This window comes from Lipotes vexillifer, unplaced genomic scaffold (genome assembly GCF_000442215.2).
Source record: "Lipotes vexillifer unplaced genomic scaffold, Lipotes_vexillifer_v1.1 scaffold108, whole genome shotgun sequence".
Taxonomy (NCBI): domain Eukaryota; kingdom Metazoa; phylum Chordata; class Mammalia; order Artiodactyla; family Lipotidae; genus Lipotes; species Lipotes vexillifer.
The window spans coordinates 1,451,861-1,471,028 of NW_006781176.1; positions in this window are offsets into that span (position 1 = coordinate 1,451,861).

The window sequence follows — 19,168 nt, forward strand, 5'->3', positions numbered from 1 at the left end:
AGTAACCAAATATAAACAAGACCTCAGGTGTACACACAGGGTGTATGCATTTTTACAAAAGACCATATACAAGTGCTTTTGGGATTGTGATGAGATTCAAGGTTATGAGAATGCAAAGGGAAAAGATAAAGCTATGGGTTGCATAACAGCAAGTGTGGAAATTAGTTTACACTCCTTAGCAGCACCAAATAATGCTGACTCACTGTGCAAGAAATTAAAGGTCAAACCTTACATGTAGATTAAATCCAGGGAAAACTGCATTTTTCTCAGGTTAAAGAAGTGGTCTTTGTCAACAGATGTTGTACAAGTCACATTCCCAATTGGGGCTTTTATTTAGCATATTAAATTATCCATCAAGACAGATAGATTCAGAAGTCTATGAGACCCATTTTGTGGTGCCATCTATCAGGAATGTCACAGTTAGGATGTGTTCTCTACCGACAAAATCTTTCCTTTTATTATATATATATACATATATATATATATATATATATATATATATATATATTTATATGTAATCAAGTGGGTATATCCTTTCAAAAGGTTTGAACATATAAGGTCTTAAGGCTGGAAGTGCCATAGAGAGCATTTCATTTTACCATTTTATTTTGCAAGTTAAAAAAGTAGTAAAGAACTATTCACTAGGTATCATAAGCTACCTGTAAAAGTACTGAGTCCCAATTATTTGGGCCAAACGGGAAACCAAGAATGGTTTGCCATTGAATCCAGTCTCCCTGCAGTGATAATGACCAAGATTATTGAAGTTTTCAGAACTTCCTTGTTTTTCAGTTAGCACTTTAAATTTTCTATAGTGTTTTTATAATCTTCAGGAATGTGGGACAAATAATCAGCAACTTGGTGGGGGATGAGACAGTCTACAGGGACCCAAAATAGATACAATATTTGAATGTCCCATATTTTAGGGGTCTACTTTGAACTATAGATTACTGCTTTCTTTTCTTTTACTTTTTCCTTCCTCGCTTCACTGGAAAGATATTTTGCCCATTTTCTTCTGCTTCATATCCTGAGTTAATCTGAAAGAAGATTCTGATCTACATTTTTGGCTCCTTAACGACTAGATTTCTTGATATAGTCTCAAGTGTTAATTCTTTGATCTTCCACGGAAGACTACTACTCACAGAGGGAGTTATTGTGTGTGCTGGAGTTTGGGGGAAAGTGTGCTTTGAATAACCCTACCTCTGTTCTATGTTACTGCTCAGATCTTTATCTTATGTCTCTTAGTATTCTGTAAGCCTGTTTCAGCTGTTGCCAGCATTACTCGCTGATAGCTTAAACACATTTAGAGAGACGTGTTGATGAATAATGGAGAGTGTCATTCATTCATCTTTCAGTTCTTTGTGATAAACCACTGATTTTCCTAATAGTTAACATGCTTGAAAAGGCTTATACTAAGATTATAATGTAGGATTAAGGGAATGCCAACTCTCTCAAACAAAATCCAGAACCTCAAAAAGATTTTTTTTACTGGAAGCAAAGTCTCCATAGAGAGGTCCATTTTGAACCAAGTGGCTCCAGATTTGTTCTCTCAAGTTTCCCCTTTCCAGTGGTGCTAGGGTTTCCTGATACTGTAGGTTCCTCTCACTACAACAAAGCCAGGCTAGATTTTCAGACTTTTAATAAGTACATAGAAAGAGCAAAAGAGAAATAAATACAGAAAACATAAGATTTTTTTTCTTCCAGGGAAAGATCTCTTTTAAGACCGGGAACTAGCCTTATTTCCTTAAATCCCTGACACTTAACACAGTCTTGACAGATAGTAACTGTTTTATACATCTTAAATGAATGAATACATGCATGACTAAAATGCTAAGTAATTTGGATAACAAAGTACACATGGCTATCATGCAAGTAGATTCTATAGCTTGAAGTTTCTAAACTCCAGCTCCAAAAGACTGGACTGATTTCATAATCCCCTTGCTTTAGTTCCTTATTTTCTTGGTCTGACTGCTGCTCACGTGGAAATCACCATCTTAAAACCCTAGCCTTCCAAATGTTCCCAGGACATCTGGGCCAAGTCATGAACAAGGAGAGGCAGATGCCCCTCTGCTACTCAGTGAAGTTCCAGGCTCTTGTACAGATGGTTGACACCTGGGATGTCTCCATCCCCTCCAAGTCATGCTCCATGGCACAGGCAGAATTTTCTTTTAAAATACCAAAAGGAGAAGTAGAGACTAGAATGGTAGTTACCAGGGGCCGGCGGGGAGGTGAGGGGAGATGTTGGTCAAAGAGTACAGACTTCCAGTTATAAGATGAATAAGTTCTGGGGACCTAATGTACAGCATAGTGACTATAGTTAATAATATTGTATTGTATACTTGAAAGTTGATAAGAGTAGATCTTAAATGCTCTCAACACAAAAAAGAAATGGTAATTATATGACTTGATGGAGGTGTTGGCTAACACTATAATGGTAATCATTTGCAATATATTCATGTATCAAATGAATATGTCATACACCTTAAACTTACACAATGTTATATGTTAATTATATTTTAATAAAGCTGGAAAAAAGTGGGGGGATGTTTCTGATCATAGGTAGTTTGAGGTCACTGTTTTTGTGATGAGAAATATTTAGACCAGATTTTACAATAATTTCCATCAGACTGTTTATAGTGAGAAAATTAATCTAAATGTCATCTGTTTAATTATTGTTTGTTACCCTTAATTAAAATGTTAATTGAGCACAAAATAAAATAAGATACCAAAGGATCGCTCCATTTCTTTGTTAAAAACTCTTAAACAGCTTCAAAATCCCCTAATCATTTTCAAGGCTTACAAATCATTTTTAAATGGCTTTCCAATTTAATATGGCTTGAAACAGTATTTTTCAAATGACAAATCAAATAATAAGCCAAATTAATTGTCCAACTAAAATGTAAATGATATCAATTTAGTGGGTTAAGATAAGTATTTTTATTACCGAGTCCAAGCTTGTACTGCTTGCCGCACAACAGGCCACTAAGTCAGGAAACAAGGTGTTGGGACAAGGAATGGAGACTTTATTCAGAAAGCCAGCAGACTGAGAAAATGATGGACAAGTGTCCCAAAGAACCATCTTACCTGAGTTAGAGTTCATGCCTCTTTTACACTAAAAGGGGAGGTGGTGTGGTTGGCTGTTGCAGACTTCCTGGTGCTGGCCAGACCCCCAAGGGATTGTGATAATCCTTTGCTCTTGCAGCTGTCCACGTAGGTCTAGTCATGATGTTCCTGTAAACTCTCAGCGAGACGAACGCTATTCTCTGTGCTGCATTTTTTTAAATCTCTGTGTGAATGAAAAGTGTTATACCTCTAAAGGTCAAGCCTGGGAGGCAGAGCCTTGAGGATGGGCTATCATGTTTATTTCAGGCAAACATTCTTTTACAAAGGTGCAAAGCCATTATAACTAAGCACAGGCAACAGAGCACAAAGGTTAGAGCTAAAAGAATAGATCCAATATGGAGTCAGATTTGTACTTCTCTGTTACATTTAAAAAAATAAAATTCAGTAGGATATAATATATTAGAGTGTACTGCATGTAGTAAGGGTCAGTATTATTTCAAGAAATATTTTCAGTTATCCCTATATGATATAAAATATATACTATATTAAATATATATGAAAAATATCCTATCACATCATACATTAGCTCAATAAGTATTTTCTGGGAAAAAAATGAATGTTGCTGAAAGAAATCATCTCTGAGAAGTAACTGGCATACAATAGTAGATTCTTGAAAAAGAAGCAGCATGACTAAGTCAGAGAACAACTTTTAAGGAGGAATGCCAGGGCTCTGTTATCATCAGCAGGGTACTCTTCTCAGATATCTTTCCAAATCTGGCTGTAATGGCGTGGTTGGATAATGATACTTTGGGTCCATCAGTCTTAAGGTGAGAGTGCTTAATAAGGAGTATTCTCAGTATAATTGTGATTTCTTAGGAATAGTCCCAAGTTCAGAATCACAAGCCCTTTTCAGTTCTTTGCGCCTATGTACTTCACAGTGATGTAGTAGAGGACCTACTGTTATGTGTCTTTTTCCCAGGCTCCTGTATGATGTTAGAAGATCCATTGGCCTATTTTTTGCTCTATATTTTAGGAGACTATGTACCAAAAATTATATTGCCTGAGCCTGTTCTGAACCAAGTCGTTCTATTAAGAGAAAAAGGCTTTGAGAGAAAAAATAATTTGTCCCTAATTTAGATACCTTCTATAGGTCAGGAAATGACAGAATAGACAACCTGGGTTAATATATCACAGGAATTACCAACTAACCAAACAATCTGTAAAAGCTAGTCAATGATTACTTTAAGGATTATCCTCAAAACCTTTCCAGAAAAGGGTTAATTTGAGTATATGTACCTACTAGGGAACACAAACCATACATCAAATTCACATGCATTTGTGAAATTTTAGCTAATTACTGGCAGTAGGAAACAAAAAACAGGTTAATAAACTATCCTCCAGAGAGGTCAATGACTGTAATAGGTAATCAAAATGTAAAGATATTCCTTGCAAATGACTTTTTAATTTTTCTTCAGAAGTTCACAATGTATTGATCACTCCAATTTGGAAAATCCTAACATAGAATTGAGATACAGTTCACAATCTAGTAATCGCCCCAACTGGGAAAATCTTAAACAAAAAATTGAGATGCTGGATCAAGGGAAGAGAACCCTGATTTGATTTGGGAGTCCAGAGCCCGCATTCCAGCCCTCCAAAAATCAGCAGTGGGACCCTGAACAGGTGCAGGCTCTTGGGCTCAAGTCCTCTCTGTCTCCAGCTGGGAAACAATGCTTTGGACTAGATGGGCCTGCCTTTCAGTCTTCATCATGCATAATTCTATGTGCACTTTATACTCCCAAGGTGCTCATTAAGGTACTGATTTGCCATGGATGATAACAGTCTGACTCAAGTGACATATCTAAAGAGAGCAAATGAAACATTAACATGAGTTTTCCCTACTTAAAAAAAATAATTTTGTATGCAAGTGTTTAAGGAATTACTGACTTAAGTTTTCTCCGTTAAATATAATGTGAATAGACAAATAGATCCCCATCTTCCTACCAGGTTGCAGATTAAATCCTTAATCATCAGCTTGTATTGTTGAAAGCAGTTGGTATTGAGCAACTTTCAACTTTCCCTGAAGCAATCTTGGTTTCAAAGTCAAGATGCAGACAGACTTTTTGTTTTTGTTTTTGTTTTTTTGGCTGCGTTGGGTCTTTGTTGCTGAACGCGGGCTTTCTCTAGTTGCAGTGAGCGGGGGCTACTCTTTGTTGCGATGCACAGGCTTCTCATTGCAGTGGCTTCTCTTGTTGCAGAGCGCGGGCTCCAGGTGCGCAGGCTTCAGTAGTTGTGGCGCACAGGCTTAGTTGCTCCGCGGCATGTGGGATCTTCCCGGACCAGGGATCGAACCCATGTCTCCTGCATTGGCAGGCAGATTCTTAACCATTGTGCCACCAGGGAAGTCCCAGACAGCCTCTTGATTTTTACATATTTGATATGTAAGCAGTAAATCTGTAGATATGTATTTTTGCAGTTAGGCATCACATTAATGACACTGTATTTTGAGGCATGTAAAGAGGAGGACTGATTCCATCAATGTAGTGATATATGATAACAAGGAATAGTTGCTTAATGGTGAAACACTTTCTCCTGTATAACACTGGGAAAAGCATGTCCGAAGTTCTTTGTCATTATATGATGACTGGGGTTAAATTAGTTTGATGCTAACATTCATAGTTAAGATAAAGGTTACTGTTTAAAAGACTCCCTCCTTCACACCCCAGCACCCTGGGGTTGAATGCTTAGTGGTAGGATATTACCGGTGTGACTGAGTTTTGTAAGGAAAGCTTTTTACCCTTAAGAGAAAGCTAAAGATATGTGCAGAAATTTTCTAGAAAAAAGATTTGATTGTTTTCCTATATTCATACTAGACTGTATGATATAAGGGGAGATTATTTTAAATAATACTTCATCAGATATTTACTGAGCATCTACAATATTCCAGACACTATGCTGTGGGGTTATTTACAAGGGCAAGAAAATGCAGGAAAAGGTCCACTCAGGGAGTTGGCAAAATACTAGAGAAATAATGGTTAGGTAAATGTTCTTGACTTTTAAGACCCTGGTTTGTTTTGAAGGCAGCTATTAGACCTAATGACCTTAGTGATTTGTTGCCATATAATTATAAAATTGTGCTCTAAGTTATGTTTCCATGATAATTTCCTCTCTTCCAGCTCTCTTTATTTGCTTGATTAATTACTACTTCAGGTCTTAGTAATACTAGGACTTTATTCTGGGAAACCTTCCCCAACCCTTGAGACTATTTGGGCTCTTAAAGCGCCCAGTGCCTTTTAACCATAGAACTTACCACACACTAGGGTGTCTATGAATCTGTGAGATCCACTTGGATATTACACAGCTGTGTTTTGCTAGCACTGTGTCCCCAGACACTAGTACAGCACATGGCTTAAAGTTGGTGTATTCAATGAATAATTATTCATTACATGAATGAACATTTATCATGATCCTGGGGAAGGGGGATAGAGATGCAAGAAACCATTCCTTTTGTATACTAGGCACATAACAGATTTTTAAAAAAATTATTATGAAGACAGTGCACACTGAATTTAGAAGCCTGAAGTTTGTTCCAAGAAAGCTGTGAGCAGCAAACTGTGGAACAATTTAGAACCTCCCAGGTAGCATCAGAAGTGTGTGGAGATTGCTTAACATAACAATGTGGAGTAGGTCCCCTTGAATAACAGGACTATAAAAAGGAACTGCTTCCATTTTTAGATACCTCGCTTGAGTCCAGCGAGCTGTCAGGTGCATGCTGCCTCTTGCTTTGCAGCCTGGGATAGAGTTACACCCTCTGCATTGCATTTCATTCCCTTGATTATTTACATAATCCCTCTGGCTGTGCCTATCAATTTAGAGACCGAAAGGAATCCCGTCATAAGCACACTAAGTTATATACTTGGCTGTATCGTACAAATGTGTTTTACCTGGATTATATTTGGCAGGGCAAGCCCCTGAGTGATGATAATTTCGTTGTATTTGACATAAAGTCTCCCTCGAGGTGGTGGGTGGGAATACCTGAGGTATAGGGAAACCAAACCCGTTAAGCATAATCACTCCAGATAGCTTGTCTTCTTTCCACAACTTGGGACTTTAGAAATAGATTACACAGTGTCTTTAAAGCTGTATTGTAATGAAAACGTTCCTGTAGCAGCCCCCTTTGAAAACTTCATGCTTATACCAAACTCTGATCATTTGTGAAATATTAACTTTGAATTATGTGTTTACAAATTTATAGACTAATAAAATGAGACAGTACTAAAGCATTAGAATGTCTCAAAGCGCCAAGAGAACTGAATACCATTTCACTGGTGTACTTTAGATGAATTTTCTGATACCAAGATGAAGAAAAGTAAGAAAGGTATCTGAGTACATTAGTGTGGTTTAATACATCAATGTCCTACGAAAGATTCAGTTCACAAACAGAAGCACTGAAACAGACTTCACAAAGATTTTGTTGAGCACTTTGAAATATTCAGTTTCCCAATTGTAAGAAAATATTCCTAGAAACAAAAATGGTTATGTCTCATCAGAGAGTCATTATCTCCAATAGGATCACCAAAGTCAAGAAATATTTAATAAAAGTATACATTACTCATAATATTCTCATTTAGTTTTTGTGGTATTAAAATATAAAAAATCCACACTGTTATTAATTCCTTCAATTAAAGTCCTGGAAAAGTTCTGTTTCAAAAATTATCCAAATCATCCTTAAAGACAAGTGCAAGAGGAACCTGATAGTCATACATACACAGAGTCTTGGGCAAGTGGATTTCAGCTGGAAGTCAGGGCACGTGCTTTCTTGTCTCTTGGTTCTACCTCTGGCTGTGTGACTTTGGACAATTGTGTATTGCCTTTCACTATGCCAGTGGTTAAAACTCAGAATCACCTGGAGGATTTGTTAAAACACAAGTTGGAGTTTCTAACTTAGTAGGTTGGGGTGGGACCCAAGAATTTGTATTTCCTACCAAGTCCCCAGGTATTTCTTATGCTCTGGCATGGGACAGGCTTTGAGGACCACTGCAATCAGTACACATATCTCCCAATCGAATCTGTTTCTCTTTACTTAGGAGGGAAGCACGTGTTAACCATGAAATGCGGGATGGCAGAACATGTTATGGTCTTTACATGACACTGCAGGAGTGGTGTGCTTTACTGGGCATCGAGGCAGGAAAGGAGGGAGGATGAAGCACACATTTGTACCCAGTTCCCAATATTTTCAGTCTCTCGATTTCATCAACAAGGAGACAAGCCTAGCATTTGCAAGCAAAGAACCCAGAGTAGTTTAGGGGAAAAATAAAGAATGTTCCCCAAAATTCCAAGTACATTCTCCAGCTCTCCATCTTTGCCCTTGCTCATACTATATCCTGGGGCTCAAAAATCCAAAATGATACAAAAATGTAAAGGGGTAAAGCTGGCCAGCAGTCATCCTGCTGGTAGAAATATGTAGATCTTTCCTTACATACCAAGTGACAACTCATAACAGATTTATGTTCAGAAAAGAGCAAGGTTGGGTGTATTTTTTAAGTAAAGATCATGAAGAATTATTATGCTTTAACTAGAATATTTTTTACACCTAAACAGAAGTAGACATGTTCTTTGTGATGCATGTGAATAAATGTTCACATTTATATGGCTAAATATGGCATTATGCATTGATGAAAAACATTTTCCAGTAGGCACACCAAAATATGAAAAAGATTTAGTTAACTCAGATTTGCAAAGAATATCAAGATGGAGTTTCCTTTTACATGCCAGAACTCAAAAAGTCCATTTAACTACTGATGTTAAAATAAAATATGTGAAACAGTATGTTTTTCTATACACTAACTGCTGTATTACTTATTATAAGCAGCATTACAGACAATAAGATGTTAGTATAAAAATTGTCAGGTGTATTAACAAACTATCTGCAATGGGATTTGTCTTGTAAAAGCTGTTTTCCTTTAGAGATAAGGCTGCATGCTTTTCTTATTTGCACATTATTCTCTGCGTAGAACACTGCTTTATCCCTGCAATTCATTGCCTCTCCATGGAGTTACTAGACAGTGCAGCATATTTATAGTGACATGAATTGCATTGCTGAAATAAATATTACAATGCTTCTCTATTCGGAGGACATCATGAACAGGAACATAACATGGCATTTGCTTTCTCTCAGGGAAATTACTTGAGCCCTGTGTGTAATTTTCAACGGAAGGGAGAACAATTTGTGAACGTAGAACCAGTTTGTGTCTTGTACCCATAAAAGTCATTCAAGTTCATCACAAGTCAAGTCCAGATACAAAGTTGTTTATACAACTGAATAGATTTTGCAAAATGAAAAGATTCAGTAAAGGAAGACTTAAAATTTTAATGGTTAATTGCTCCCAATATTTTGCAGACTTTCTCACTGACTGGTTTTGGGTAGTAAATTCATATAGAACAATGAAGTCTTGCTGTGTGATTTTTTTTTTCAGTATGTAATTTTAAAACACCATAACCACTTTTGAGGAAAATGATTTTATGCAATCGTCTATTATAAAATTTCAGTATTTTTCATCTTATCGAAGTGTCAAACACAAGGATGTTACTTCAGGATACTTTTAGAAAACTGAGATATAGATATTTTCAATAAATAGAATTATAAAAAATGAAAATATTTAATTTCTAAAACGTTTATTAGGTGTGCAGATTTAACATATATTTTTACAATGGAATTAATGAAAACTTCCAAGGTCAGTTAAGCAAAAACACATAAAAAATCTGAATGATATTTATCCATTTACTTGGAGAGGGGAAGATTATTACATTCAAATTTGCTTTCCTATAGAGAACATATATTCAAGAGTTTCATCTCATTAGTTGAAGGTGACTAAGGTGGTACAAAATAATTAGAATAGAACACATCCTCAAGGATCTTTTCCCCATCAGAATAATAAAAAGTATCTCTAAAAAGTGGACATTCTCCAGAACATATAAGAAGGATGTAAAAGTAGAAAAAAATCGTGCAATAAAACTTTGCAATAAACATTAATTTTTTAAATGCTTGGTAGCTCTTTGCAATTCTTGCATTGTCCCAGGAACTAGGAATGTGAGTAGCTGAGAGTGAATATTGAGAATTTTGTTCATAATTTCATTTTCCAAGTTGCAACTTAAAAAAAATAGTAATAAAATGTATCAAACATATTCTCCAAATTCTTCTTCTATACTGAAAGGGTAAGAAATAAATTGAGTTTTCCCCTTCCTTCCTTGAAAGTAAACAGTACAAAGTTCAATTAAGTTAGAAGATGCATGGGAGGAGATGTTTTTTTTTAATTGAGGCAACATTTGAGTTAACTTTTAGACAGAAAATTATGAATGTGACTATTAAAGTCATTTTATGAAAAAAGATGACAATCTACAGAGTAAGTTAATAAGCAAGTATAGGAAATTAATATTTCAACCAAGTAGACATTTATTACTCTGCAAAATCTTTTATATAAACCTATGTATTTTGTTAAAATATTACTTTCTGGAATTTGATTAATAATTTACTTCTATATTTGAACATCAGTTTTTAAAAATTGTTAAATTTTCTGGTGCCATCCCTTAAAAAATTCCAAAGCACATCTGATGATTAGTAAAGACTTAGTATGAAAAATAAAGGAGAAAAACAAAACTAAAGTAATGAATTCTCTATTTTTTACATGTTGGATCAATATTTTGGATATATTGGGTTATACAAAATGTAATACTGAAAATTTTAAAATATACTTGTTTTAATATTTTTTAATGTGGCTACTAGACAATTTTAAATGACAAATATAGCTTGCATATATTTTCAGTGGAACAGCCCTGATCTACACTGTAAATAGAAGTTAAAACTTAAATTTTGCACTTTAGGAAATTTGTGGCCATTGTTACCACATGTATTTTAGAGAGTATTCATTCTGTATAGCCACAGCTAATCTAACCACGTATGACATAACTTTCCCCTTGGTTGTGAGACCATTTCAGTTGTTAGTAAATGTTCACAGCCCGTATTAGATTGATATTTTAGTGAAAATCTGAGTTTTTAAATTAAAGCATGTTTGCTGAGTCACAGTATACAGTTATAAACGTTGTTTACAACACAAGGGTTCCTAAGTAAACCCAACCTGTACCCCACTCACCAAGTCATTGTCCTGGCAAGGGCATTCATTTGTCTGGAGGAGGAGGTTCTTTTTTCCTAGTTAGCACAAAAGCAGCACGTGGGCTAGCCAACTCTGCATGTTTGCATCAAGATGTAATATTGCAATATTATAAAAAGCACTCTCAGAACATTATTTTCTGCTCCAATCATCCAGGTAGAGAGCATTGATATTTCTACATGATACGCCGTAAAAATTCTGGTATCACCTTTCATTTGCCAAAGGTTTTATTATTCTCCCAGCTTTCACACATATTTTATCAGTATTCTCATAGTAATACTAGGAGATAAGTAAAGCAGGTATTGTCCTCATTTGACAACTGAGAAAATGGAATTGAATTTCCTCTTTGGATCAGAATAGAACACAGAATTACCACATTTTCCCTTTGCAAATAAAATTACAACTCATAATTTGTGAGGCAGCCCCATAGACATATACATTGCAACTAAAAGTTAATGTAACATTTATAGGCTAAAAACAGATTATAATAAAAGGAAATAATTCAACCATATTTTGGGCTTCTAAAATTCAATCAAAATTTTGTTTTCTAATAAAAATATTTAATCATGTTTTGTTATTTAATTTATATGTTTTAAAAGAGTGAAAAAAATAGTGACTATGTAGTGTTCCCCAAATCTAATTTATTTATTAGAATTTTTGTTCTCACAACTTATCTAAGTGAGCCTATGGAAAAAAGTTCTCCCTTGAAAATATTCCTGAAAATAACAGCTACCTTTGAGAAACAACTTTGCATTAGAGTCAATTAAAATCTATTTTTAGTTAATAATAAACACTGTTTTCACTCTATATACTTTACTTAAACTAAGGAAAAAACAACTTAGCTAGTGCTTTTATGAATCTAGAGGGCTCTGAGGAGAATATCTTTAAGATAATTCCTTAATATCCCTTTTGGAAGAGTATTAGTAGTTTCTTATTCAATGTAGATTTCTTAAGTAGCTGACATTTATTTTGTTTCCTACCACCTGATCTTGGTACCTTAAAATCTGTTTTTCATTTGTTTTACATTTATTCATGTTCTAATGGCTCTTGGTGATTTTCAACTAGAATTTTCTTAAGGAGTGAAATTTAAGATCTTTCTACATTTACAATGAATATTGTTTGTCCCTATGTGTTTTTTAAGAAAAACCATCTATTTGTTAAACATTAATGACTCATTCATATTGGTTATATTCTTAACAGTTACTAATTTCCAGTCATTGGATTGGAGCCTTAGAGTTCACTTGATTACAGTAACTGGCATGTATATTTAATTATATCAAATAGTATGCCTTTCTTTTGATGTTTTTATAAATAGCACATTTGTTCATTGAAATTCAGACCAGGCCTAAACCACATAGATTTTGAAGAATGGAGTGTCTTACCTTTACAGTAAAAGTTGGCTTCATAACCTATACTCAAAAGCAAAGTTTCATTTTGGGGTATCAAACCACACCACAACTGCCAGATTATCAAGGAATTGGAGGTAATAGATTCACAACGTTTTATATTTGTTTCAATCTCATTTTTATCAAACCGCTGTTGTCCTCAAAAGAGATTATTTAGGCACATGCTTCATCCATACTGATTTGAAGGGGGATTTAATAAAACATGACAAAGAGGGAATTTATTTTAAAAGTGAAAACATGAATTCACCCCAGACTATCACACATACTACTCATTCTGTAAATCATGTAATGGACATTGTCATTTTGACATGTAGAACATTTCTCTTCTTCCATCACCTTTGAATTAATTGGATTGTAAGGGGTAGGGCAAGGGAAAGAAGGATGGAATTTGGAAAGTGCAATGGCTCCCATTGCTATTTGTATCATTGGGGAAAGAGGGATGGAATTTGGAAAGTGCAATGGCTCCCATTGCTATTTGTATCATTGGAACATTTTGAAGTCAGGTAGATATTAACCTAATAAGGGAAGCCCCACTGGCTTTCTGTCTCCTCCAGACAATAAAAAAATCATAATTGTGTCTGTGCCTCTCTTTTCAATTGTTCTACTATAACACAGATTGAGAAGTAACTACAGATTCTAATTAACTCAAATTAGACTAATGAGAGAGATGATAAGTACTACAACATGAAGATTAAGAAATTAATCCTATTTTCAAACCTCAAAGATTTTGGGTACAAAGGAAATAAATGTTAAAGGAACAAATTGGGCACTAACTACTTCACAGGTATTGGAAGTTAGTGCTAACCAGTTAGTGGCTTTAACCCATTTGGATGCAATCTCCTGAATTTCTACAAAAAAAGAATTTCAGCGCCTGAAGGAGAAGAGCCTAAGTTTCAAAGTGATATTAAGTCTTTTCTTGCACTTCTTGCACTTGATTCTGCATTTATCATTAGCTTGAGGCTGAGAAGGGTGGAAGTGGTTGGGATAGGAAAATATTTTATCAATTAAAAAATAATTTATTGCTTTAAAAACTTGCTTAGCAATTTTTCAAAGTTTAGAAAATTTATAAAGACTAAGTATTACAACATAGTATTAAAGACATTTTAAAACATGTATAATGAGAACTTTTATTCTAATTTTATTGTTTGAGAAAGCCATTTATTATAGATGTGCATTAATAAAATTCCTTATTAAAAATGTGCACAGCATTCTTTTTTCCATAATTTGCAACTCATTAAAAATTTTACATTTATACTGATGCTTCTAATGTTCACTAATTTCTCTAAGTTTTTAGTGTGAAAATAAGCTTGTAGAGAAAAGGTAATCTTCTTTACTGTTGCAAGATTTTCTTACAGCAGTCCATAATTATAAATTATGGATTTATAATATCATAAATTCATATTATATGATAAATTTATTTGTTTGTAATTCTAACCCTTTTTACATATAGGACTTAAGATAACAAAAAAATGAAATAAATAGCCATTAGAATAATAAAATGTAGAGCAATTTGCCTAAAATTTAAAAAATCAAAACCACGTAAAGGAAGAAAACAAAAATGAAGGCTGTTTGGATCATCCCAGAGGACTTACAATCAAATATCAAACCAAACTTAGAGTTTTCTGCAAACCAAAGTAAAAAGGGAGATAAAGTAGGCTCCATGAGTCTCTTATTAAAAAAGATGGAATCACATTAATTCTTCAAAAATTCTTTGAAGTCTTTAAAATAGGAACTCACATTGTGGCTCTCCAAGTAATAATCTCCTTAACAAGTTTGCAACATGCCAAGTGGTACATTACAACAAAATCAAGTCACAGACACAGGTGGCATAAACAAATATATTACCAAGGTACAAAAACATTCAAACAACCTGTTCTTTAAACTAGGTGAAATTTTAGCTCTCTGTCCTTCAGTCATTGACCTTTCATGAATGGTTCTTTGGAGGCCCATGTGACAGTAGTTTTGAGGATCAGCTAGTCATCTGGTTAAAATTAGGTGACTCCTTTATTTTGCTTTTGGGCCCTGGGAAAGAACAGGAGTCCTAGGACTAGGGCACGCTTTGAAAGATAGTGTGCGCTGGCTCACCAAGTTCTCAAATCACCTTTACAGTGGGGGAAAAGTATCTCAAGTATCTCTTCTGTTCTGTTGCAGTTGGGGGATGTCATAATTAGAAGTCATTGGTATTGGAAGATACACAACACTGATTACAGTCTTTCAAATGCTATCTAATTATCCTAACTAGAATACTTTCAACGTTAATAATCCATTCTAGCATGTAGATTATAGTTAAATTATACCCACTTTATTACACTATCTATGCCTAGATATTTAAAATGAATTGTAGGCAACATAACAAGAGTCGTTACAGTCTACTCAGGAGAGGACTCATGGTTTTCCTAAGATGTCTATATCAACTCTTTCCGATATTTAAAATGAATTGTAGGCAACATAACAAGAGTCGTTACAGTCTACTCAGGAGAGGACTCATGGTTTTCCTAAGATGTCTATATCAAGTCTTTCCCTTGAAGATCTGCTAATAAAAAAACCTTCTTTTATTAATATGCACAAGATATTTAATTTGTAATAATAAATACATTCTCCTTTTCAGTACTTTATGCATAGTGTTTTACGTTTCAAATTATTCCCCATATATCGTTTAATTTATACACGGGAACCTTGTAAATTGGAACACAATAGGACAATTGTCTTCATTACACCAAAGAAAGCAGAAGGGCTCACCCTGGTAAAGTGATGTACTCAGAACCACACAGCAAATCTTGGCAGAGCTGGCATTTCTTATCTAGTGGTTTTCCATTGTGTGATTTTTCTTAGTGATCTTTTGTAATGTTCCTCCTGCTGTTTTTCCAGAAAAGTCTACAAGAGGAATGCATTTATATTCTTTTACCTGATTTCACTTTCTCTGATTATTCAGGAAAATGATTTTAAGCATTCTCTTTGGCTGGGTAAGAGTATGCTTTTAAGTTCTCTGATGATTCTTGAAAAAAGAAAAAAAAACCCACCAACTTCTTCAATACGGAATTAAACTGTAAATTGAACTCTGTTCTTATTTAGCCAAGTTCAAATGATAGTCTGTGCTTCACAAAAATTACAAAATATTTACCACATAAACCTAATTTAAAATATAAATGGAAATTTTTGTCCACTTATTTTGTACAGAGGAGTTGGAAAATTGGAGTATTTCGGACCAAATTCTTAAGCTTATTTTGGCTCTCTGGCTTATAATGAAAGTGATCTCACTTATAATTCACCTCTTCTCCACTATCAATATTTTCTTCAAAATGGAATTAACTCCTCCTAAGGAAATAACATTGCTTCAGGAAAAGAGCACTAAATGTGAATCAGACAGAATGAGTTGGCTTTGTCCCATTTCTGCCAATTATTTGCTAAGTGACGTTGCCTAGTTCCCATAACTACATTAAACCTGGATTGAAACATCTGAAGAGAGGCAGTGATATGAATAAGAACCTCTAAGGGTTTTATGAAATTACAAAATAAGGGCAAAATATGTCAGGGTTTTTTGTTTTCTTGGCAAAATCTTACTTCTCTTCATGCTTCACCTCAGGCATCACCTCCTTGGAGCATCCAGCCCTTGTATATACCCTCTTATCTCACCTCATTGGATATACTCTCCTTTGCTTATCTCTGTCATTGCATTTACTCTATGTAGTATCTGCCTAATTCTGTGCCTCTCCTGAAAGACAGGTAATCTCTGGAAAGTAAGGACAACATTTCATTAGTCTTTTTATTTTAGCTCTAATCCAAGAGCAGTACCAAAAAGTGTAGATTCTTTAAAAAGAAAAAAAAAAAAGTTTGTTAAGTGAATGAATAGATGAATAAGTGAATAGAATACAATGCAATGGAAGAATATTTAACCCATCTATCTCGCAAGGTTGTTGTGAAGATCAAAACTGGTAATGAGTGATAAGTTAAACTTTTAAAACTTACGTGTCATGTGCAGTTTCCCTCAGCTTGCATAGCTTTAATAAATGATTGGGGAGTTGAATTAAACTAAACTAAAACTTAAAAAAAATTTACCATGGATTTGTGTCTAACCCTATGCAGTTTGTAAATGGTGACCTTGTGCAGATTAAATCTAAAGGCCCTTGAGTGGAGTTGTCTATCCTATATTCGCCCTCCTTGGCATGGCCCTGGCTGAGGTTGAGAACTACGGGTGTCTCAGACTGCCAAAACATAAGGAGATATGCCAGGTAACCAAACGGGAGACTACTGGCTGCCTTGGGCTCACTGAGATTTATGTCTAACAAGGCAGACTTGTCACTGGGCCCTTTGGAGGGGAAATAAAGTGATGAACTAATGCTAGGCATAGGAGGCGCCAGGTCCTGACAGGCTAAGGTGTGACCTGCTGAATCCTAACCATCCCAGACATCTTTAGAAGAACAAGTGAGCTGGGAGATGGCCAGGGGCAAGCAAGGTTGCAGGGGAAAGGAGGTGTGTACAGAGCCCACAGAGAGTAGAAAAAGAAAGGGCAAGTGAGATTACTGGTCATCTGGTGTCTTTGATCCCACGAAAAGCAAACTTCAAGCACAACAGCAAACACAACCTTTGAGCATTACTGTCTTCAAAGAGTATTTACCAAGTGCTATCTGGCTTGATCTCCCAGACTTGGTTAAATATGCATTTTCTCAGTGTTGTGTTTCTGACTTTCTTTTCTTTCCCTTTTTGTTATTGTTGTTATTATTTCTATTTTTTAAAAAATTTCTTTTAACACCTCATTTGCTTTAACACTATGACTGACACTGAGGAGAGAAGGAAATAAGAGTGAGAAAGAGGAGAAAATTCCACAGAGAGCATTTTTTAAAAAGCCTTTCCAATAGAAAAAAATGGACTTTGACATTTATAATTATATTATTAAATATATTATTAAATATATGATTCCTTGATCATATTATTAAGTATAATATGTACATATGATTCTATAAATGTTATTCTTCATTTAAAATCACTAATATTTCAAAATTAGCAGGCAATACATTCAACTCATACCATTTTTATAAACTACCTTTTCTTAAAATAGGAAACAAGATCAACAGTGATATTAAAATACATTTTATTTGGTGGCTAGAAGTGTACTAACATTACAAAGCATTTAAATATATCATTGTACTTTATTATATTAAGGGGAAATGGGAAAAATGGGAAGTAATAAATGAGGTGAAAGTTTTTGTATGCCTTTATGTGTGGCCATTTCATTACATTTTATCACAGTTCTTTGTTTATTTGACAGTGTACTAACCAAATCCAGGATCTAGGGAAATGGTAACTATGTTTTGTTCATCCTTGAATTTTCGGCACTTAGCAAAATGCTTGGGGCATAATAGGTTCTTAAAGATATTTAATAAGTAAAAAATGAGAGAACTAAGACCTCACATAATATATCACAGTGTTTTAACAATATAACTTTAAAATAATAGCAATTTTTTAACATACAACATACCTCTAATTTTTCACACATTGAAATGTGTCATAGAAGTATAAGATATATGAAAAGATAAATTTTCTAATGGGTTCATCACTGGCTTCCAATGAATATTTAACTGATCACATTAGAGTAGAAAGCACCCTATTTGAAATACATAATGTACTTTTGTCTTATTTGGTATTTAGAATATATGGAGCAGTAAGAAGAGGACACATTTTTCCTTTTTGAAACACACAATGTTCTAAATCCTTTAGACTTTTAATAGAAGTGGTTTAATTTGACTTATAATGTTCCAGAATGTAATATGTGTAACAAATGTAAATTTTCACTCCTTTTGTTTTCTCCATTTTATTTGTACATTAAAAATCTCATTAATAGTTAGATCAACTATTAATGAAAAACATACGGCACATATAAAACACATTTTGCCACTTTGTTTTACATAAATGGAATGGTGCATGTATTTCTCTGAATTTTGTTTTTGTCCCTTAGCTGTATATCATGAACATATGTCTAGGGAAATATATATAGATCTAATTCATTCCTTTTAATGGCTAAATAATATTGTATGAAACTATCACAACATATTAAATTAGTCCTCAATTGTTTCTGAAGCTGTAAAATATATCTTTGTTACTATTCCTTATGCACTAGTACTTTTATTTCTGTGGGCTAGAATACAAGGAGTGGGATTGCTGAATAAAAGGATATGCAGATTATTAATTTTAATATAGAGTGCCAGAATGCTTTCCTAAACGGCCGTCACTATTTATACTTCCACCTGTAATGTATGAGAGTTCTCTTCCTCCCTTGTTACCACTCCGGTGTTTGCCGGTCTGAGAGTGCGACGTGATAGCTTAGTGCTAAATTCATTTACATTCTCTCAGTGAAGTAGAGCATCTTTTTTATTTTAGCCATTCATGCTTCCTCTTTTGTGAAATGCCCTCCTACTCTCTCTTTTTAGTCCAGGATCAAAAATACTGTGCAGGGCTTCTCTGGTGGTGCAGTGGTTGAGAGTCCACCTGCCGATGCAGGGGACACGGGTTCGTGCCCCGGTCCGGGAAGATCCCACATGC